General features: G+C 46.4%; 1 protein-coding gene across 4 annotated transcripts in view; it reads right to left on the bottom strand.

Annotated features, from left to right (window-relative positions):
* Nucleotides 1–3,303, bottom strand: part of PPFIA2 (PTPRF interacting protein alpha 2) — a 611,661-nt gene extending 608,358 nt beyond the window's left edge. For all 4 annotated transcript variants that reach the window (XM_084639583.1, XM_084639582.1, XM_084639585.1 and 1 more), the window contains exon 1: nucleotides 2,994–3,303. The gene's annotated coding sequence lies outside the window, so the exon portion shown is untranslated. The remainder of the gene's footprint in view (nucleotides 1–2,993) is intronic.
* Nucleotides 3,304–23,241: the final 19,938 nt, after the last annotated feature.

The following is a 23,241-nucleotide window of genomic DNA, read 5'->3' as shown; positions in this document are numbered from 1 at the left end:
ACAAAGGAATTGTAACAATAGAAATTTAAAACAAGACTCTAGGCTGGTGAAAAGCTACGTATTGAATAAGTATGTCTTTCTAGCAAAGCCAATCTCTACTAGGATTTGTGGAAGGGATCATCAAAAGAAAAAAAAACAAACAATAATACTTTCTCATTAATCACAATAGTCACTGAATTGTTTAGAATATAGGTGATAAAGACACTCTAGATTAAAATTAAACTTTAAACATGTTGCAAAGCACTATGAGATTCAGATGTTTGGGGAAGTTATCCTTCAATATATAGTTCTGAACCTACCACTGGTGAGTTTTTTCTGCTTTGTCAATTTCCTAATTTAGCATTAATGAATAACAAAGATTAATGTTCATTTCTATTCTCACCAGAAAAAAAAACAATCATTGTTTTTTTTTTCTGGAAACAACTCCCTTGGGGAACACAGAGTGGACTCAGCAACTTGGTTCCTGATAGTGAAACCCACTAAGGCCTCAATTCTGCTAGCAATACTTAGGAAAATGCCTATTGAAATAAATGAGTAAGGATTGAGATCCTGAATGATTATCAGCAGGATTATTTGGTGACTTGAATCCTTCACCATAAACAATCTCAAAAATTGGGGTCTGATGGAGACAGAACAGTCTTTTTTCTTTCAAGAAGGTTAAAAAAAAGTTAGGCAGACTAGAGATCTAAGCGTGACATATTATTTGAATAAAAGGGAGCATGCACAGGGTTATGGTACAAGAGAACCTAGGAGGCACGCAAAGTGTGAAAACTGAGGTACGGCATCCAAGTGGCATGTGAGGATTTAAGGTGCACCTTTAATTTCCACTGGGCTTGTTTAATATTGTGGATATTTAATATGGATAGACAAGAGCAGAAGGCTTAGCTATGAAGGTGGTAGGTGCCTCGTGAGTACCTTAAAAATTGATAGAGGAAAGAATAAAGGGGGGGAGAGTACCACAAGTTTTAGGGGTTTTTTTTAAGGGAGGCCAGGCCAGGAGCCCTCATGTCCTGTAAAACAATCACCTGTAGTCACTGTTATAATGTGAACTGATTGACTACTAGGCTCCTTTAAAGGAGTTTTCAATTTCAATCTGTTTTTTACTTGCAAATAACTAAAAAAACCCTATTTTTAATGTTTTGAACTGGAATGTTTTCTATCTGTAATAGTGAATGGTGAAATAGCATGATGCCAATCTGAAGGTTTGCACATTTCAGTGGTTTCCCATCATCTGACTAGAACCTGATCCAAACCCCACTGAAATCAATGCTAATATTTTCAGTGACTTCAGTGGTCGCTGGATCAGGCTCCTTGAAGATGATAGGAGAAATCACTGAAATGTGCAAAGTTTCAGATTGATACCAGGTACCTTCAAACAGGGATGTGTAAGCAAAAAGTATCTGACATGTCAGCCTGTATTAGCCAGATCAAAGTGAGTATTATTTGACCAAGGCTTGGAATATTAAGTGAAATCCTGTACATTTTTCCCCAGTGGTCACCAGAGATTGTAATTGACAATTAAAAATAGACTTTGCTCAAAAGTAGTCTGTTCCTAAAAACAGTTCAGTGTCACTGCATTACAGATCTGTCAAGTTATCTACCTAGCTACCTGCAACACGTCCTCACCAAGAACAGTTGCGTAGACGTCTTGGGGTTGCAGACCTGAGTTTATAATTACAGATGAAGTGACTGGACATGAATTGAAACAAATTGTATAGTTCATCACCATCCTGTGGGTACAGTTATATAAGGCTCTTTTTCAAGATCACCCCAAATAACGATTATGATTATTTTTTTTCTTTTTATATTTCTTATGCTCACAGATGCAGATAATCACGTTCACACCTGGACTGTAAGAGCACATTTAAAATTTGCTTTATTTTGAATGATTCTCAGAAGACAAGGTATTTGAAATACATATATGATGTGTGCAGTAAGGGAGGAAAAAGTTCTCATCTTTCTTCTGACTCGACCCCACCCAACTTGAGTCCCTCTGGTGTCTCAATTATAAAAAGAAGTTGTATAACCACCACAACAATTTTCACTTCAGGAGTAAATCATGTGGTCTGGGACTTGGTTTGCCACCACTACTCCTTTCACTTGGGGAGAATTTGGGTGTGGGAATCAGAAATTATACCTATCTGTAGTTTGACAAAAGCTCTTATTAGAAGAACATTCATTTAGTTCACCCTGAAGACTTCCAGCTTCTAGGAAGTGTTTCTAATTTTATCCCATCACCTTTGTACCTAACCTCAGTCTTAAACCCCTTGACTTTGGTATACCCAGATATTAATTTTGCATCCAGGTTTAGGAGTCAATTTCAAGTTACTTTTCCCCTTAGCAATACCCTAAGGAGAAATTCAACTACAGAACGCTCTGATCTGAATCTGTCTGCAGTGACATCAGCTTTGAAGACTTACCCTACACTCCATCCTTTTACTGAACCATTTTTTACATTTTGCGGTTTACAACTAAAAGAAATAGACACAGCGACTAGTACAACCAGTTCCTATACTGCAATGATTTATTTTCAGATGCTTTCAACAACACCTCACTTAACCCGCACAGTGTAATTCCATATGGAAAATCCTTGCCATTGTCTGAGTTGCATTACATGCATATTCCTCCTCCTAGTTAACTCATTCTCTCCCAGAATCTTCACCAAACTGTGAAATCACCTTTAACAGAAGCATTTCGCACTCCTTTCACCCACAGGGGTAAGCAACACAGTACATTAACATATAACCTGTTCCAATCACCTATTCTGCATCACATCACTCCAGCAACCCCCACCCAAGAAGAAGTTGACTTCATGGTTTTTTACAATGAAATTCCCCCATCTCCCAAAGACCAGTACAGAGCCACATTTAAATAAGACAAGGCATACTAGAAGCAAGCAGCAGAGAGGAAGAATTTTCATGTGTATCACATCTCGCCTTAGGGGGCTGGGGTCAAGGAGGGATGGAGGAGCTCAGATATGCAGGTTTCAGTACCTAGTGGCTTTTACTTCGGCGTCTGCTTATTCCGTTGATCAATGACAACCGCAGTCTCTCCCGGCTTTGATGGGGGCTCACACAGCTGGGCAGTCCTGGAGCATCTTCCTAGCAACGATGACACAGGCGTTGCTCAGAGAAAACCGAAGCCCCAGCGCCCGTCGCCGGACAGGAATATCTGCATGGCACCTCGGCATTTTCTTCGGCCACTTCGTCAGCAGCCAAAAGGGAAAGCGTCCATGGGAAAAATGGCATATTACAAATTTTGCTTTGGGAAGCAGAGCTTGGTTCAGACCATTGTTAGGAGGAAGAGAGGGGGGAGGCGGCTCTTAAAGCTCCAGCAGCCCCTTTCAAGCAGCAGCAGCATCTTTACAGCTGGAGGCCGGGGATTAGGGGGGGAGGATGGGGGGGGGGACGACGTCTCTTTTGTTTTTATTCAAAACTTGACGGAGTGTGGTCTGAAATCCCCATTTCTTCACAGCCCGCCCTCCCCCAGGCTCAGCAGCCCCCGCGCGTGTAATTAAGGCGGTACACACGGGGGAGAAGTAATAAGAAAACGCCCTATTAGAAAGAAACTTGCTGGCCCTAGCCCCACTCCTGCTGTACAGCCCCCCAGGCGCCGGGGTGAAGCAGAAGTAACTGCTGCGGTCCCCGCGATGGAGCTGCCCTGCTGCCCGTGGAGCAGAACCAAGGAAACGCCCGGGGAAGGGGCGTTTCAGGACCCGCACGAGAGTCGCACGCCGATAGCGGTCTGTGGGGCCGGGCTGCCCGGCGCTCAGGTGCGCTGCGGGTGGAGGGCCCGAGCTGTGAATGGAAGCGGCGGGCGCCCCTTCTCCGCGCCGCCTCCCAGAGCTCCGGACACTGGCGGGATTGTTCCCAAATGCGGGTGGCGTCCGGGCTCGAGGGGCGCCTGTGGTTCAAGCCCTGGGACAGCCCTAAGCTATCATTTGGAGAGGTCAGGCACATGCTCCTACATCTCCTCTAATCGGATCCGTAGCGTAATAACATGGATCCGATACGATAATCCGGCCAGGACAAAGCAGCGACAATATCGGGTCTGATCTGACTGGCGCAGCCATGCAATTAAAACCGTATTGTGTGTTCAGAAATACTCCCTATAGCAAAGCCACGTCTTCCCAAATCGGGAGGGCAGGGTGCGCCTGCATTGATGACACAGGGTGCCAGGTAAGGAGGAGGGAGCTGGGGGGAGGAGTTGGTTTTCTCTTCCTCCTCAGCTGGGGCTTCCCCTGGAAGCTGCTGCAGTGGTTTCCACCAGCCCTTAAATAAATTCTGAAGTAATCACGTCTGCTCTCCCTGCCTCACGCACACACGGGTCCCCAGCTGCAGCTGCTCGCACGGTGTTAATTCTCCAACACCCGCCCATCCACAGAGACAGTGTAGAGCCCGGGAGAGCAAGGAAAGAAGCGAACCGGGAATCATAGAATATCAGGGTTGGAAGAGACCTCAGGAGGTCATCTAGTCCAACCCCCTTGCTCCAAGCAGGACCAATCCTTAATTTTTTGCTGGAGATCCCTAAATGGCACCCTCAAGGATTGAACTCACAACCCTGGGTTTAGCAGGCTAATGCGCAAACCAGTGAGCTATCCCTCTGCTCTCTTCTGCTGGCTTAGGAGTTTGACGGGATGTTAGGGTGTGTGCTATTGAACATGGATGAATTTCTAAAACATGCCAGCCTCTGATCTTGTAACACACCTTTCAGTCGGACAGTCTAACCTGATTGCCCTCCCCTGTTTGTCTAGTTAAGGGTGTCCCTGCTCCCAAGGTGTGTGGGGAGGCAGGGACCTTTTGCTGCCCCACCTCTTTCTGTACATATAAAACCTTAGGATCTAAATTAGCTGTTACCACCCAAGAAAGGGCTTGGAGTCATTGTAGCTGGTTCTCTGAAAACATCTGTTCAAAGTGCATGGCAGTCGAAAAGGCTAACAGAATGCTAGAAACCATCAGGAAAGGGATAGATAATAAGACAGAAAATATAATACCACTAACTAAATCCATGGTATGCCCCCACCTTGAATACTGTGTGCAGTTCTCTTGGTCCCATCTCCAAAAAGTTATATTAGAATTGGAAAAAGTACAAAGAAGGGCAACAAAAATGACTGGGGTATGAGACAGCTTCCACATGAGGAGAGAGTAAAAGGACTCGGGGGGGGGGGGGGGATATGACTGAGGTCTATAAAATCATGAATGGTGAGGAAAAAGTGAATAAGGAAGTGTTATTTACCCCTTCACATAACACAAAAAGCAAGGTCACCCAATGAAATGAATAGGCAGCAGGTTTACAACAAACAACAGGAAGTATTTCTTCACACTACGCACAGTCAACCTGTGAAACTCATTGCCGGGGAAGGCCAAGACTATAATTGGGTTAAAAAAAGGATTAGAGACATTCATGGAAGATAGGCCCATCAAAGGCTATTAGCCAAGATCATCAGGGATGCAACGCCAGGCTCTGGCTGTCCTTAGCCTCTCACTGCCAGAAGCTGGGACTGGATGACAGAGGATAGATCACTCAGTGATTGCCTGTTCTATTCATTCCCTTTGAAGCACCTGGCATTGGCCACTGTTGGGAGATAGGACACCAAGATGGATGGACCATTGGGCTGACCCAGTATGGCCATTCTTGGCTTGTGATCATCCCCTGCCCTGAGCAACTGTGGCAGTACTCATGGGTCCAGAAGATGAAGATCTCCCACTCTCCTGGATCTTCTAGGCTTCATTTCCCAGAGCAGCTGTGATGCTCTTCTCCCTTGTCACCATAGGCACTGACTCCATGGGTGCTCCAGGGCTGGAGAACCCACTACAAAAAATAGTGGGTGCTCAGCACCCTCCGGTGGTCCCCACCAATCAGCTCCTACCCAGTGCCTCCTGCTTTCCAGTGATCAGCTATTCAGCAGTGGGCAGGAGGCTGGGGGAGAGGAGAAGAAGCAAGGGGCAGGAAGAGGTGGGGCAGGGTGGGGCCTTGGGGGAAGGGGCGGAGCAGGGCTCAAGCACTCCCCGGGAACTCAAAGTCAGAGTCTCTGCTTGTCACCCTCCTTCCTGTAACCGCTGCTCCTTGGTCCCACAAAAGGGTCCAACTAATAAAGACTCTTCTTTCCTACATCCCCTCCCCACACCGACAGCAGAGCAAATCTACCCCACTCCCCATCATCACTGCTCCCAGAGCAATAAAACTAAATAAAATAATCGTTCTTTTACTCCATTTCCCTTAACCTCCCTCCACCAGCTCCCAGTCCTTCCTAACCCTATGACACAGAGGCCCAGGCAATGAAGATGCCTCCTGCTCAAGGTCTCACGCAGGGGTCCAGGGTGTGACCTTCTCTGCACCCTCATGCAGAATGATCTGGAGAAGGGAGATCACTCCTCGCCAGTCCTCTCCCTTGACTCTGCTGCCCTCTGACTCTGCAGAGGGACACAGAACATACTCACCACTGCTTTCTTCCCATACCCTTTTCCTGCCCTCCTTTATGGCTCTGCCAACTGAGTGAAGACTATTTATGAAACAGGTAACCCCCCTTCCTTCAGTGACTTCCCAACCTCAGGGGAGCTTCCACCTTTATCTGCACATCAGTCCCCGTGGCCTCCTCAAGAATAAAGACTAACCCACTACCCTGGGCTCATTTACCACACAACCCCAGTGAGGTTCAGTGTGTAGGAGCCAGCTCCCACAACCCCTTCCCTCTGAGGTTTGAGGAGTCTCCTCATCACAGCTTCAGGGGGTTAGAAAGAAACCCTTCTGGCTTCACCTCTGTTCCCTTCACAGGCTTCCTGAAGTGGGGCACACTAACCTGATTGCTCTGTCAAGGTCCATTGCATGGGGCGACTACAGAGTTGCACAGAATTACATGAGTGTGAGGTCACCATGCTAGCAGGACTATCCCAAACACTGGCAAATGTGAAAAATAAACAAGTTAGGGGAGAGGGGGAACGGGGATACAGGAGGGAAACCATTTAGTCTTTTTGGCCCTGGGAGTTAGGCACCTAAATACCTTCAAGGATTTGGGCCTTTCAGTCACAGCAATCTATGGGGTTACTTAATACGAACAGCTAAAAATATTTGTAAATGATCTTTAGGTAACATGAACATTTCTACCCAGTCTCAAAACTCTGGTGTGAGTACCAATAGAAGCCCTCTCCCTCCCACCCACCCCACACTGACATACACTGACATACACAAGCAGAGTCTTCTGGTGAGTGGGGGTTTACACCTACCAGGAGGGAGAAAAGTCAGGGGCAGGGGAAATGAGACACACACAAACAGAACAAACAGAATAGCAGAAAATAAGAGGAAAAACTGGAGTGATATGGTGCAAAGAAACTTGGGGCACCTATGTGCTAATCCATCCTGAAGGTATGGAGCTCTTACAATAAGAGGTTGGGAACCACTGAATAGCAGGATAATACACTACTGAAAATGATTTATAATCATGGTTTTCTAAGTTCCTCCTATTGGTGCCTAACCAGCAATCTAGAAATTGGGGACCAAGCTTTAGCTTAACTTTCATATATCAAGTTAAGAAAAGGCTTGGTCCATGATTTCTAGATTGCTCATTTGACATCAATAGGGAACTTCCATTTTACAAGGGGCCAAGAAACATTTCAGAAAGTGAATTTTATTTTTAAGCTTCTTTGGAAACATCATTCATCTTTGTGAGAAGGAGCACAAAACGCACCCTGAGCCAGTGCTATCTATTCTATTCAGATTCTTATACCAGACTCAGAACTGTAGTAAAGGTTCTCAGAGATTCAGTAGAAGATTTGGCCTCCACATTTGCTTGTTCTATTGCTACCCATATGTAAGTGAACGGTGAAATATGAATAGCTAAGGAAGGTCCTGACAAGACCATTATAAAACAGGCACAAAGGAAAAATGACAAGTACTAGTCTGTAAGCCAGTGGGCTGGTGAGCAGGAAGGATTGATGCCATGCCAATCTGTTTCAGCATTTGCCTTGAGGCATAATTTACTGGTTTAAATGAAAGATTATGCAAAATACCAAGATGGAATAGTTCTTCTGACCAACATAGGCTATAATCCCTAGAGGCTTTCCCCTCACCTCTCTCAGCCTTTCTGGGTCCATGCCCTGGCCCAGGGATTCCCACAGGAGTCCTCCAATACTTGATACTTTATGCTCCCTGCAGTTCCCAACTCCACCAGCAGGCCATCCACTATTTTCCAGCTCACCTGAGCTCTTGCCAGCCTTTATAAGAACTAAGTGCTCTTCCAGCTAGCTCCTGACCCCTAGCCGCAGCTGTAACATAGCTGATTAGTCACAGTTGGGGCTGGGTCCCCATTTCCCCATACAGAAAGCAGTCATCCTGTGACTTACAATTCTTAATAGCGAGTGAGCATCGTATAAAATGGTCCTTTGCATCTGGATTAAATGTGAGGGTCCCAATGTATTTAAATATTAATTAAACCTTATAACACTTCTGTGAGGCAAACAACTGCAGGCACAGGAGGAAAATGGAATTCCTGCTGACTCACATGCCCTTGGAGAGGTCAAGCCATTCTTTCCTATGCTCTAACCAATACACAGCCCTCTTTCCCATTCATATGATTTATAAATATATTGTGGAATAATTCATAAAGTCTCTCTCCCCTCCATCCCATCAACCTCCTTCCCTCCTCCTCTTTCTGTGCTGAATTTCTGTTTTAAAAGTGGAAAACTATTATTGCTACTTGTGAGACTGCTCTTCTTGACTTGCTGCCCCAGATCTCTGCTGCCAACTTCACCAAGGAGTAAGTGGCTTCAGAATAATTTACGATACTGAGGTTACTGTATAGTAAAGAAGTTTCCCCTTAGTGTCAGTTCATGGCAACTGCACTGTATTCCTCTGTGTCCCATGAGGGCACCTACTCCATCCTCAACCTTCACCTCTCTTGGATAGGGACCTACATCTCTCTCCCGCCTCAGCAGGGTTTTTCAAGACTGCACAGATCCCTGCTTACACTGTGATTCTGCCAGCAAGCCAGACTGCCTAAATAGGTCAACAGCTGTGCTTTGCTTTCTTTTCAAAGGCTATGAACAATGAGTTACCACATAGCTCTTTATAAGAAAGCACAGTTATTCTTAAGTTGAAAACAATATAGAGAAAAAAACATATAAAAACAAGTACCTATAAGCATGCTTAAAGCTTACTAGTTTTATGGGACCTCAGAAGCCAAACCCTTCCAATCCCTCCCAAGAAGGATTGCCCCCCACCCTTGAAAAAAAAAAAAGAAGGCCCACAGTCAGATTGAAGTCAGGCTATTTATCCAAAAGTCCTTTTTTTTTGTCTGTTGGTCTCTGGAGAATCCAGCTAAACTCGTATACGTGAGTCTCCCCAGGTAGTGGTACTGCTTGGCCATCCCACAAGATTGTTTCCTGCACTAACAGGGACTCCTTCAGAAACTCAAGACCACTTCCACAGTGTGAGTTTTCACTATTAACAGGTTTTATTTAAAAGTTGCTGAAGACAGAGACACTCCATTTAGCTATGCAACACAAGCTTCCCCTGGGCTGAGTTTGACTGAAAACACAGAAAGGAAAAAAGACTGTATCCCATTAACAAATTCCCTTGAGCCATTCTTTCCTGTGTGGAGCACATTCTAAGTCTAGGCACAATGACCAGATCTCAGATGCACACTTGTGTGGCAAAGTTATGTAAATTTGCAGCATGCAAACCAAATCCGTTCCAAGTGTCAATGAAAAAAGGATCAAACACTCAAAAAAATCTCACCACAAAAGTAAGTTCTATGTTCTTGCATTATCGTATATGGCTCATCTCTGGATAACTGTTGTGGGGGTCGGTTGACGGGGTTTTTTTTTTTTTTGGAGAACATAGCAAAAAGATGCTCCCTGCTCCTCAAAGTTTGAATCTAAAAGTACAAGATAAGTGGATACAGAAAGACAAAGGAGAACACACTCAGGCTAGGTCTACACTACAAAATTACTTCTGTATAACTTATGTTGCTTAGGGGTGTGAATAATCCACACCCCTGAGTGATGCAAGTTATACTGACCTAAGAACCAGTGCAGAGAGGAGAAGTGCTCCTGTCGACTTAGAATGCCTTCATCAGAAGCACCAGAATAGTACAGCTTTACCGCTGTAAATGATGTAGTGTAGACATAGCCTGAGACAATACTGATCAGCATGTTAGCAGGGCTTTCAGCACATTAGCTAACTGTTATTTGTAAACATCATGGGTAGAGTTCCTCCCATGTGTGAAGGTAAGCATGGGAGAAAGCACAAGGGTGCTTGTATGAAAATTTAATCAAGTGGGCAATGAAGGCTGGCTCTATTGGCAGAATGGAGGTGAGAGTTGACGTTGTCAGTGTGTGAGGTGAGATAGGGAGCATGAGGATAAGCCAAGAAGGGACTTGAAAATAAAGACATGTAATTTATGTTTGATGTGACGGAAAAGGGGGAGCCAGCAGAAGGATGCAAAGAGAAGGTTCACATGGTCAAAGCAACGAGCCAGGAAAGTGATCTCTGGAGCTGTGTTTTGAATCGCTGTAAGTGGGGCAAGATTGCCTTTGCCAGAGCCAGAGAAGAAGTTGTTACAGTACTCAAAATGATGAGGATTTATCCTGTTTGTATAAATAAGAAAGGCCATATCTTGGATATCACACAAACTTTCAACAAGATTTAGAGAGAGCCTAGATGTGAGCATCTAGGTAGAGTGCTGAGTCAAAGATGGTACCCAGATTATGGATTTAAGTGATAGGAAAGATGGTGGTCCACAGTAACCGAGAAAGGAGTAGGAGGGGAAGGGGGAAAGAAGATTGAGAGCCCTTTTTGAGTTAAAGATGACAGCTGGATAGCCACAAAGATATCAAAAACAGGCTGAGATTTTAGTTTGTACAAGAGACAGATCTGTAGTGAAGAGGTAACTGTGAATCATCAGCACAGGGATAATAGCTGAATATGTGTTTGCAAAGAAGATTGCCCAGAGAGAGTGTAGTGTGAGGAGGGGATCAGAGACAGAACTCTATAGAACCCAAGGAAAATTCAAGTGGGAATAAGAATCCTCCACAATCCTCCACATGGCATGCTAAAGGAGCAATTAGACAGGAGGAGAACTAGGAGAGGACAAGATTTCAAGCAAGTCAATCCTGGGGAGTGAGCACTAAAAGCTAAGGGAGTTCTGGTTTATCTATTTTCTGGTTCTTGTGGAACTTCTCAAAGGTGCTTTTACTGAAGACCTATTTTAAAGATTCTGAGCACCAAGTATCTCCTGGAAAGTCCCAAGTTACCGGAGTCACCATTATGTAAAAGTTGGCATACTGAAGTGTCTCTTACGTGATCAGCAAGTACAGTTTGCAATGCTATGTTTTCTGTTTGCCTGAAAGTGTTCCTTTCCTTTGTTACTGTCTCTAATATTATTCATTAGTGTTGCTTGTAACTACTGGGAGTAATAAGTGAATGAAAAGTTTAATTTAGTCTACTCTTAAGACACTCTGTTAAAAACTGCAGCAAAGCAGGAGTAACAGAATTCCACTCTGTTCCAATTAGAACAAAAAATGAAGGGTCAGGGTCATGTATTAGAGTAACTAACAAATTGCATGAAGATAGGTGAAACTATCTCATATGGATAAATTATGAAACAATTGCTCATTTTGTGTTTCCTGCACCTTCCTGTTAAGCACCTAGTACTGGCCTTTGTTCAAGGCAGGCTACTAAGCTAGGTAGACTCTTGGTCTGACCTGCTAGCATATTTGTACGTTCTGAGGAAAACCCTAAAATCCTATATTGTCCAGCCAGATCTAGCACATGACAGAGGGGTCAACATTTCAGCATTGAAAGTAGTCATCACTGAGCAATATGAGGATATAAAGCACCCATGTGCTCCCTCTCTGGAAGGTTAAGCAATGCAGCTTCTGTAGACTCCCAACAGAGGAAGTGAGCAACTGCAACCAAGAATCAATGTCTCATGATATTTAAAACATTTCACCCCCTCCCCACCACTTAATCTTCACAATAAATCCCTTGGAGACTTGAAGTTTAAATCTGTTTCTTTATCCCCTTCACTGCACTCACACACTGGTGTGTTTGGAAGGTGGGAGTGTTAGATGAATGCTGGGCTTCTGGCATTAATATCTTTCAAAAGAAAAATTCAGCCTTGAAACAAGAAAAAACAATTATAGGACCATTTCAAGCTGATCCTACAGTAAGATGTGTAGGATCAGGGTCTTAAAGAGAAGGTTTCAGAGTAGCAGCCATGTTAGTCTGTATCTGCAAAAAGAAAAGGAGTACTAGTGGCACCTTAGAGACTAACAAATTTATTTGAGCATAAGCTTTCGTGAGCTACAGCTCACTTCATCGTATGCATGCAGTGGAAAATACAGTGGGGAGATTTTATATTCACAGAGAACATGAAACAATGGGTGTTACCATACACACTGTAACAAGAGTGATCAGGTAAGGTGAGCTATTACCAGCAGGAGAGCCGGGGGGGGAAGGGATGACGACGGGACCTTTTGTAGTGATAATCAAGGTGGACCATTTCCAGCAGTTGATAAGAACGTGTGAGGAACAGTAGAGGGGGGGAAATAAACATGGGGAAATAGTTTTACTTTGTGTAATGATCCATCCACTAACAGTCTTTATTTAAGCCTAAGTTAATTTTATCCAGTTTGCAAATTAATTCCAATTCAGCAGTCTCTCGCGGGAGTCTGTTTCTGAAGTTTTTTCATTGAAGAATTGCAACTTTTAGGTCTGTAATCGAGTGACCAAAGAGATTGAAGTGTTCTCCAACTGGTTTTTGAATGTTATAATTCTTGACCTCTGATTTGTGTCCATTTATTCTTTTATGTAGAGACTGTCCAGTTTGGCAAATGTACATGGCAGAGGGGCATTGCTGACAGATGATGGCATATATCACATTGGTAGATGTGCAGATGAACGAGCCTCTGATAGTGTGGCTGATGTGATTAGGCCCTATGATGGTGTCCCCTGAATAGATATGTGGACACAGTTGGCAACAGGCTTTGTTGCAAGGATAGGTTCCTGGGTTAGTGGTTCTGTTGTGTGGTTGCTGGTGAGTATTTGCTTCAGGTTGGGGGGCTGTCTGTAAGCAAGGACTGGCCTGTCTCCCAAGATCTGTGAGAGTGATGGGTTGTCCTTCAGGATAGGTTGTAGATCCTTGATGATGCGTTGGAGAGGTGTGAGTTGGAGACTGAAGGTGATGGCTAGTGGTGTTCTGTTATTTTCTTTGTTGGGCCTGTCCTGTAGTAGGTGACTTCTGGGTACTTTTCTGTCTCTGTCAATCTGTTTCTTCACTTCAGCAGGTGGATATTGTAGTTCTAAGAATGCTTGATAGAGATCTTGTAGGTGTTTGTCTCTGTCTGAGGGGTTGGAGCAAATGCATTTGTATTGTAGAGCTTGGCTGTAGACAATGGATTGTGTGGTGTGGTCTGGATGAAAGCTGGAGGCATGTAGGTAGGAATAGCGGTCAATAGGTTTCTGGTATAGGGTGATGTTTATGTGACCATCACTTATTAGCACCGTAGTGTCCAGGAAGTGGATCTCTTGTGTGGACTGGTCCAGGCTGAGGTTGATGCTGGGATGGAAATTGTTGAAATCATGGTGGAATTCCTCAAGGGCTTCTTTTCCTTGGGTCCAGATGATGAAGATGTCATAAATGTAGCGCAAGTAGAGTAGAGGCATTAGGGGACGAGAGCTGAGGAAGCGTTGTTCTAAGTCAGCCATAAAAATGTTGGCATACTGTGGGGCCATGCGGGTACCCATAGCAGTGCCGCTGATTTGAAGGTATACATTGTCCCCAAATGTGAAATAGTTATGGGTGAGGACAAAGTCACAAAGTTCGGCCACCAGGTTTGTCGTGACATTATCAGGGATACTGTTCCTGACGGCTTGTAGTCCATCTTTGAGCGGAATGTTGGTGTAGAGGGCTTCTACATCCATAGTGGCCAGGATGGTGTTATCAGGAAGATCACCGATGGATTGAAGTTTCCTCAGGAAGTCAGTGGTGTCTCGAAGGTAGCTGGGAGTGCTGGTAGTGTAGGGCCTGAGGAGGGAGTCTACATAGCCAGACAATCTTGCTGTCAGGGTGCCAATGCCTGAGATGATGGGGCGTCCAGAATTTCCAGGTTTATGGATCTTGGGTAGCAGATAGAATACCCAGGTCTGGGTTCCAGGGGTGTGTCTGTGCGGATTTGTTCTTGTGTTTTTTCAGGGAGTTTTTTGAGCAAAAGGTGTAGTTTCTTTTGGTGACCCTCAGTGGGATCAGAGGGTAATGGCTTGTAGAAAGTGGTGTTGGAGAGCTGCCTAACAGCCTCTTGTTCATATTCTGACCTATTCATGATGACGACAGCACCTCCTTTGTCAGCCTTTTTGATTATGATGTCAGAGTTGTTTCTGAGGCTGTGGATGGTATTGTGTTCTGCACGGCTGAGGTTATGGGGCAAGTGATGCTGCTCTTCCACAATTTCAGCCCGTGCACGTCGGCGGAAGCACTCTATGTCGAAGTCCAGGCTGTTGTTTCTGTTATTTCCCCATGTTTATTCCCCTCCCCCTCCCCCGCCGCCACTGTTCCTCACATGTTCTTGTCAACTGCTGGAGATGGCCCACCTTGATTATCACTACAAAAGGTCCCGTTGTCCCCCCTTCCCCCCGGCCACAAGTACTCCTTTTTTAAAGAGAAAGGTAGTTATTCTACTCATTCCAGAGAGCTTTTCATTGATGGTCACAGAACAGACTGGTGGAAAAAGAGGACTGGGAAGGAAAAAATTCTTCGAAGTGACCAGTATCTACAGAGTTGTCTTCTAAATTAACAAAAATGTGAGGGGGATGGAGAAGGGGAAGCAGGAATTCTGGTATATAAACCATACCTCTATATGGTATAAGCTTGGGTTCACAATCAGACCTACAACCATACCAACAAAAAGGGCACATGTTGAGGGACAGTACATGCTGCTGGGCAGGCACTGGGGCAGCAGAAATACCCATTCACCTTTCGTATGAAAGCTCGTGTAGGCATGTGTTTATTTATAGACAAAACACTATGTTGTGTATCAGTTGAGGCTGCTGCACATATATATACCTGGCACAAAACCTCAGAAGCAAGAAACTGAGAACTTAAGCCATTTAACAGAACACACCATTTACTATCTTGTAGCCAGAGAGAGAGAGAGAGAGAGACTTCACAACTAGGACAACCACCATACCCCACAGTTTCCTACAGGAATGCCAGCCTTCAAGTACTTCCCTCACCGAGCTCCCCACCAACACAGACTGGTCAGGCTTCCCCATTTTTGTCCAGTTCTGGGAAACACCACTACCTTCACCATGGGGCCACTTGTGAGATCCTAAGTATCACTAAATGTGAAGAAATACAAAAAACTAAGATTACACTGACAATGTTAACTCAGTATTATTACTCTCATTGTATACTTTGTGGTATATATTTTTATAACAAAGCAATCTATGAAGCAAGCCAGTGATAAGCAGGCATAGAACATACTCCATACTACTGTCTGTTGCATCCTTATATTTTGCTTATCCTTTTATTTAGTGATATCAAGTGCCTGTGCAACCTTAACAGTAGCCCAGTAGTTAGAGCACTCACCTGAGAACTGAGAGTACCCCATTCAAATCCCCAGGGGCGGTGGGGAGGGGAGGCTGGGAGAGGCTGTGCCTTCCCAAACAGCCAGGCATGGCCCCGCCCACACTCCACCCCCAGGGCCCTGCTTCGGTGGTGCTGCTGGGCTTCAGGGGCTGGGGCCGCGCCGCCCACCTTTCCAGGGTTGTGGGGCTGTGGCAACCACCGCATGCTCTCCCTCCCTGTGCTCTGGGGCTCTGAGGCTGGGAGGGCTGCAGCAGCATTGCCACGTGCTCTCCCTCCTGACTCTAGGGTTGCCAACTTCTAATTGCTCAAAACGAACACCCTAGCCCTGCCCTTTCCCAAGGCCTCGCACCCCATGCACTACATTCCCCCTCCATCAGGGGCTCACTCTCCCACACGCTCATTCACTTTCCCTGGGCTGGGGCAGGTGAGCAGGAGCGGGTGAGGGCTCTAACTGGGGGTGCAGGCTCTGGGATGGGGCCAGGAATGAGGCGTTCAGGGTATGGAAGGGGACTCCAGGTTGGGGCAGGGAGTTGGGGTGTGGGTGAGGCCTCCAACTGGGGATCAGGGGTTTGGGGTGCAGGAAGGGGCTTCAGGCTGGGGCTGAGGGATTCAGAGTGTGGGAGGGTGCTGTGCATTGAGGCAGGGCATTGGGGTGCAGGAGGAGGTATGGCCTGTAGGCTGGGGGTCCAGGCTCTAGGGTGGGGCTGGGGATGAGGGGTTGAGGTGCAGGAGGGGGCTCTGGGTATGGAGGGGCTCAGGGCTGGGGCAGGGAGTTAGGGGCATGGGCTTACCTCGGGCAGCTCCCAGTCAGCAGCGCAGGGGGGCTAAGGCAGGCTCCCTGCCTGTCCTGGCTCTGCACCCTGGAAGTGGCCAGCAGGTCCGGCTTCTAGGCAGTGGGGTGGGGGATCAAGAGGCTGCATGTGCTGCTCTCACCCACAGGCACCACCACCCCAGCTCCCACTGGCCGTGGTTTCTGGCCAATGGGAGTGCAGAGCCAGTGCTGGGGGTGGGGACAGTGCACAGAGCCCCGTGGTACCCCTGCCTAGGAGACAGACCTTCTGGCCACTTCCTGGGCACAGTGCAGTGCCAGGACAGGTAGGGACTAACCTGCCTTAGCCCCTAGCACTGCTGACTGGACTTTTAATGGCCTGGTCATAGATAGGAGCCGCCAGAGTCCCTTTTCAACTGGGTGTTCTGGTCGAAAACCAGACATCTGGCAATGCTGCATCGTGTTCCTGGCCTGCAGCAGTGCCTCTGTGTGCTGTGAGGCTGAGGGGGGAAACTTCAGGCACTAACCAGCCTGGAACAGGGGCTGGGAGCCACAGTTGGTGGGGCTCTGGGGCGTGTGGCAGGTCCTCAGGTGGAAGGGGTGGGGTTAGGGGCTAGCCTCCCCCAACCAGTGGTTCACATGCTGCCCATGCAAATCCCTTTTCATTGGGGGCTAAAGGTTATAATGGAGACCTCTATCCCCTTGAGTATTTTGTGTGGAGTTAGACATGCTCAGAGCGCACCTATCGCTTCCACCCCTGGTGGCAGGACAAACGTTGTTTGCCCTAAATCTCTTCATTAGGTCTGAGGATCATGCTGGACTTTAGTCATCTGAGCCCTGGTCTACACTACGAGTTTAGGTTGAATTTAGCAGTGTTAGGTCGATTTAACCCTGCACCCACATGGTCCACATGACCAAGCCTGTTTTGTCCACTTAAAGGGCTCTTAAAATCAATTTTTGTACTCCTCCCCAGTAAGGGGTTTAGCGCTAAAATTGACCTCCGGGAGCTATCCCAGAGTGCTCCATTGTGACCGCTCTGGACAGCACTCTCAACTTAGATGCACTGGCCAGGTAGACAGGAAAAGCCCTGGGAACTTTTGAATTTCATTTCCTGTTTGGCCAGTATGGCGAGCTGATCAGAAGAGGTGACCATGCAGAGCTCATCAGCACAGGTGACCATGGAGTCCCAGAATCGCAAAAGAGCTCCAGCATGGACCGAATGGGAAGTACTGGATCTGATCGTTGTATGGGGAGGAGAATCCATGCAGGCAGAACGCCGTTCCAAAAGACGAAATGCCAATATATATGCCAAAATCTCCAAGGGCATGATGGACAGAGGCTACAACAGCGACACACAACTGTGCCGCATGAAAATTAAGCAGCTCAGGCAAGCCTATCAAAAAACAAAGGAGGCAAACAGTCACTCCGGGTCAGAGCCCCATATATGCCACTTCTATGATGAGCTGCATGCAATTCTAGGGGGGGAAGGGCTTACCACTACCCCACCCCTGTCCATGGACACCTGCAAAGGGGGAGTCTCACGCAACAGGGATGAGGATTTTGTGGATGAGGAAGATGAGGAGGAGGAGGAGGTTGAGGATAGTGCACAGCAGGCAAGCGGAGAATCCTTTCTCCCCGACAGCCAGGAACTGTTCATCACCCTGGAGCCAATACCCTCTCAACCCTCCCAAGGCAGGCTCCCGGACCAGGAAGCCAGAGAAGGCACCTCTGGGGAGTGTACCTTTGTAAATATAATACAGGATTTAAAAGCAAGCATGTTTAATGAGTAATTTTCCCTGAAGACTTGGGATGCATTCGCAGCCAGTACAGCTACTGGAAAAGTCTGTTAACGTGTCTGGGGATGGAACAGAAATCTTCCAGGGACGTCTCCATGTAGCTCTCCTGGAGGTACTCTAAAAGCCTTTGCAGAAGGTTTCTGGAGAGTGCAGCCTTATTCTGTCCTCCATGGTAGGACACTTTACCATGCCAAGGGGACATTCAGAGGTGCCCGTTCCTGCTGGGCTGTTTTCCTTTGGCTGAAAAGAAATCATCCCCGCTGTTAGCCACGTGGTGGGGGGAGGCCTGTTCATGCTGAGCTTTTCGCGTTTGGCTGACAGGGATCTTCCCTGACACTAGCCATGCAGTGAGGTTGGGGTGAAGTGATCATCCCAGAGAATTGGGGGCGGGGGTTGGGTTGTGCTGCACGTGAATCCTAAAGCCACAGCCCCTCCTTTTAAATGGCCAACTCAATGGACTTTGCTTGGTATGGGAAATGAGGGCGCTGCTGTTTGAAACCATTCCCACATGTTATGAAGGCTGAAGAAGCCAAAACCTTTTGCCTTACCATCGCTGCCTGCAAGCCGAATTCTGTTGCCCAACCGAGCGTGTGTGATCTCTCACACCAAACCGGCAGGCACTCAATGTAAGAGGCAAAATGCGACCTTGTACTAAAAGCACATGTGCTATGTAATGTGAATCGCTTGATTCAGTGTGAAATTGTCTTCCCTTTGTTCGCTAAAATGTATCTTTTTAAATACTACTCTCTCTTTTTTCCTCCTGAAGCTGCAAATGTTTCTGCTTTCCCCCTATCATCTCCATCCCAGAGGCTAGTGCAGATTAGAAGGCAAAAGAACCCTGCAATCGTGATGACATGTTCTCAGAGCTCATGCAGTCCTCCTGCACTGAAAGAGCTCAGCAGAATGCATGGAGGCAAACAATGCCAGAGTCCAGGAAAGCGTTAAATGAACACGATGAGAGGAGGGAGGAGCATGATGAGAGGTGGCAGGATTCAATGATGAGGCTAATGGGGGAGCAAACTGACATGCTCAGGTGTCTGGTGGAGCTGCAAGAAAGGCAGTAACAGCACAGACCGCCGCTGCAGCCCCTGTATAACCGCCTGCCCTCCTCCGCAAGTTCCATATCCTCCTCACCCAGACGCCCAAGAACGTGGGTGTGGGGGGGCAACGACACTACAGGCACCCAGCCACTCCACCCCAGAGGATTACCCAAGCAACAGAAGGCTGGTATTCAATAGGTTTTGAACTGTAGTGCAGCCTTATCCTTCCCTCCTCCCCTCATCCACCACCCCACCCAGTGCTTCCCTCCTTATCCCCCCCTCCTGGGCTACCTTGCGAGTTTTCCCCCTATTTGTGTGATGAATTAGTAAAGTGCATGATTTTGAAACAATAATAACTTTATTGCCTCTGAAAGTGGTGATCGAAGGGGGGAGGTTGGTTGGCTTACAGGGAAGTAGAGTCAACCAAAGGGGCGGGTTTTCATCAAGGAGAAACAAACAGAACTGTCACACCATAGCCTGGCCAGTTATGAAACTAGTTTTCAAAGCTTCTCTGATGCGCAGGGCACCCAGCTGTGCTCTTCTAATCGCCCTGGTGTCTGGCTGTGCGTAAACGTCTGCCAGGTGATTTGCCTCAACTTCCCACCCCGCCATAAATGTCTCCCCCTTACTCTCACAGATATTGTGGAGCAAGCAGCAATAACAATGGGAATGTTGGTTGTGCTGAGGTCTGACCTAGTCAGCAAACAGCACCAGTGAGCTTTTAAACATCCAAAGGCACATTCTACCACCATTCTGCACTTGCTCAGCCTATAGTTGAACAGCTCCTGACTACTGTCCAGGATGCCTGTGTGTAGCTTCATGAGCCAGGGCATTAAGGTTTGGTTGGGTCCCCAAGGATAACTATAGGCATTTCAACATCCCTAGTGGAAATTTTCTGGTCTGGGAAGTAAGTTCCTTCCTGCAGCTGTTCAAACAGACCAGAGTTCCTGAAGATGCAAACATCATGCACTTTTCCTGGCCAACCCACATTGATATGGGTGAAAGGTCCCTTGTGATCCACCAGTGCTTGCAACACCATTGAAAAGTACCCCTTGCGGTTTACATACTGGCTGCTAAGGTGGTCCGGTACCAAGATAGAATCATAGACATAGAATCATAGAATCATAGACTATCAGGGTTGGAAGGGACCTCAGGAGGTCATCTAGTCCAACCCCCTGCTCAAAAGCAGGACCCATACCCAATTAAATCATCCCAGCCAGGGCTTTGTCAAGCCTGACCTTATAAACTTCTAAGGAAGGAGATTCCACCACCTCCCTACATGTGACAGGGGCTGCTTCTTTACCTCAAGCAAGCGATGCTCAGTTAGCTTAGTTAGTACTAAAGGTTGCAGCTTCTAACCCCACTGAAGGCCCAGGCAAGGTCTCATACAAGCTCTTTAGCACACGGCTGCCCATAACAGCAACAGAAGCAGAATCAAGCCACAGCCTCTTGGCAGCTTGTGGCCCTGCTAATTTTCAGACTGATTCAGATAATAACTATTCAGCACTGTGGCCATTACAAGTCTGGCTCCCGACTGTGGTTTGATATATATTTTCCTTTAATGTTATTAAATAGTCAGTGCTCTTGGCTAATGCCCCAAATCCTGTGTTTGCAAAGGACGGCTGATAGGGAGATGTGTTCCATCTATCACCCCACCACAGTTACGGAACCCCATTGCAGCAAAGCCATCCACTATGACCTGCACATTTCCCAGAGTCACTCCCCTTGATAGCAGCAGTTCAGTGATTGCGTTGGCTACTTGGATCACAGCAGCCCCCAGAGTAGATCTACCCACTCCAAATTGATTCCCGACTGACCAGTAGCTGTCTGGTGTTGTAAGCTTCCAGAGGGCTATCGCCACTTCCTTCTCAACTGTGAGGGCTGCTCTCATCTTGGTATTCTTGCGCGTCAGGGCAGGGGAAAGCAAGTCACAAAGTTCCATGAAAGTGCCCTTCCACATGTGAAAGTTTTGCAGCCACTGGGAATCATCCCAGACCTGCAACACTATGTGGTCCCACCAGTCTATGCTTGTTTCCCAGGCCCAGAATCGACATTCCACGGCAGGAACCTGCCCCATTACCACCATTTTTTTGTTTTTTTGTTTTTTTTAAAAGGGACAAATTTAACAGGTACGATCTACATCAGTAGTTCCCAAACTTGTTTCGCTGCTTGCGCAAGAAAAGCCCCTGGTGGGCTGGGCCGGTTTGTTTACCTGCCGCGTCCGCAGGTTCAGCTGATTGGGGCTCCCAGTGGCCGCAGTTTGCTGCTCCAGGCTAATGGGAGCTGCTGGAAGCGGCGACCAGTACGTCCCTCAGCCCACGCTGCTTCCAGCAGCTCCCATTGGCCTGGAGCAGCAAACTACGGCCACTGGGACCTATGATTGGCTGAACCTGTGGACGCGGCCGGTAAACAAACTGGCCCAGCCTGCCAGGGGCTTTCCCTGCACAAGCGGCAGAACAAGTTTGGGAACCACTGGTCTACGTGAACAATAAATAGCTGAACAGACAGGGGAAAGACTTGACAAATATTTTTTCTCTCTCTGGTTTAAACATCTTTTCAATAAAATATTTGCCATCTAAATGGTTATAAGATACTTAGCTTAATAACAAATTAAAAAGTAAGCATGTACATTTTCCAGCTTACTGGAACCTGTGCTGTTTAAATAAAGATATACAGCAATATGGAGTTTATGGATGGCATGTGTTGGCCCATGAGCTATGGGTGAAATCCTGGGCTCATTTAAATCAATGGTAAATCTCCCATTGACTTCAATGGGATGAAATTTTGCCCTGTTTAACCTTCCTTAAGAATCATTCATTAAAATTGTTTAGCATTCCCTTTTCTGGATGAGATTCAATATCTGGATACCTCGACTCTTACATTACAGTTACTAGCATTTGTTAATCATCATTCTCTCCCAGCTCTGTAAAACACAATAAAATCCTTCATTCCTTAGTTTTATCACTTTTGTGTGAAGTACTAGATATGTATAAAAAGTGGGATTATGAGGTAAGAAAAATGAATTTGATAGCCGCTAACAAAATAACACTTAACAGATGGTCCATATTTTAAAACCTCACTTGTCTGCCAATTTAACACACTTTATTTGTAAAAATAAATACCATACTGACTGTACACAAAAGCTGAATCCTTTAAATAATTAACCACAGAAGGGAGAAAGAAGCTAAGAAATGAGACTGAAGACTATGTGGTTATAACTTTATTTCAAAGTGAGGGTGCATGTAAGGTAAATTGTACGAATAAAAGAGCTTTGTCTGGGGAAATATATGAAATCCGCTCCACAATCCATGAAGCTCCACTGCACCCTCCTTCCACTGGCCCCCTAACTGGCCTGCTCAGCCTGGCTCCAAGGTGTGCCTCTATACAAACCTATTTAGGAGTTGGAGTATAAAGTGCGTGAGTGTTCTGCCCTCTGACCCCCATCTATAAAGCTCAGGGGAGGGCCCTCTGCAGGGGTGTATATTTCACACCTAAAGAAATGAGGCAAAGCCAGGCACCTTCACTATTCCAGGGCTTCTGGAAATTTGAGGTGTCATACTGCCTGGGGTGGTTCATGACAGAGTGCCAAAAGCATGTCGGATACCCCTAACTGGGGGTGCATTCTATTGTTAGATTTCACCAATCCAGTAACAAATATGAACTCCTTTGGATCACTGTAACAGTCTTACAAGGGAGTCACAGACAGTCCTCTTAGACTCTCCAGTGTATCTTGCCACCCAGGCAAGCTGGACTTATGGATAAGTGGTCACTTACACCAAAAATTCAGATTGCCCCAGTCCAGAGACCAGTCACTTACCCCAGATCAATTTGTACCTTAGATCTCTTAAGCCAATCCTATAGTAAGCTAATTAAGGATTCATTAACTTGGAAAATGAAATGAGAGAGATATTTACAGGTTAGAGCAGGCAATTTGTATGCACAAATGAGTTCAGTCTATGGTTCCAAAAGGTGACAGCAACATAATAATTTGTCAGCATTGACTATCTTTTCAGGGTTTAACGCAAGTCAACCCATGGGATCTCTGCTTCTTGT

The sequence above is a fragment of the Lepidochelys olivacea genome (assembly GCF_965140295.1).
Source record: "Lepidochelys olivacea isolate rLepOli2 genome assembly, chromosome: 1".
Taxonomy (NCBI): Eukaryota; Metazoa; Chordata; order Testudines; family Cheloniidae; genus Lepidochelys; species Lepidochelys olivacea.
The sequence above is the reverse complement of the archived record's forward strand: the minus strand, read 5'-3'. Positions and strand labels throughout refer to the sequence as shown.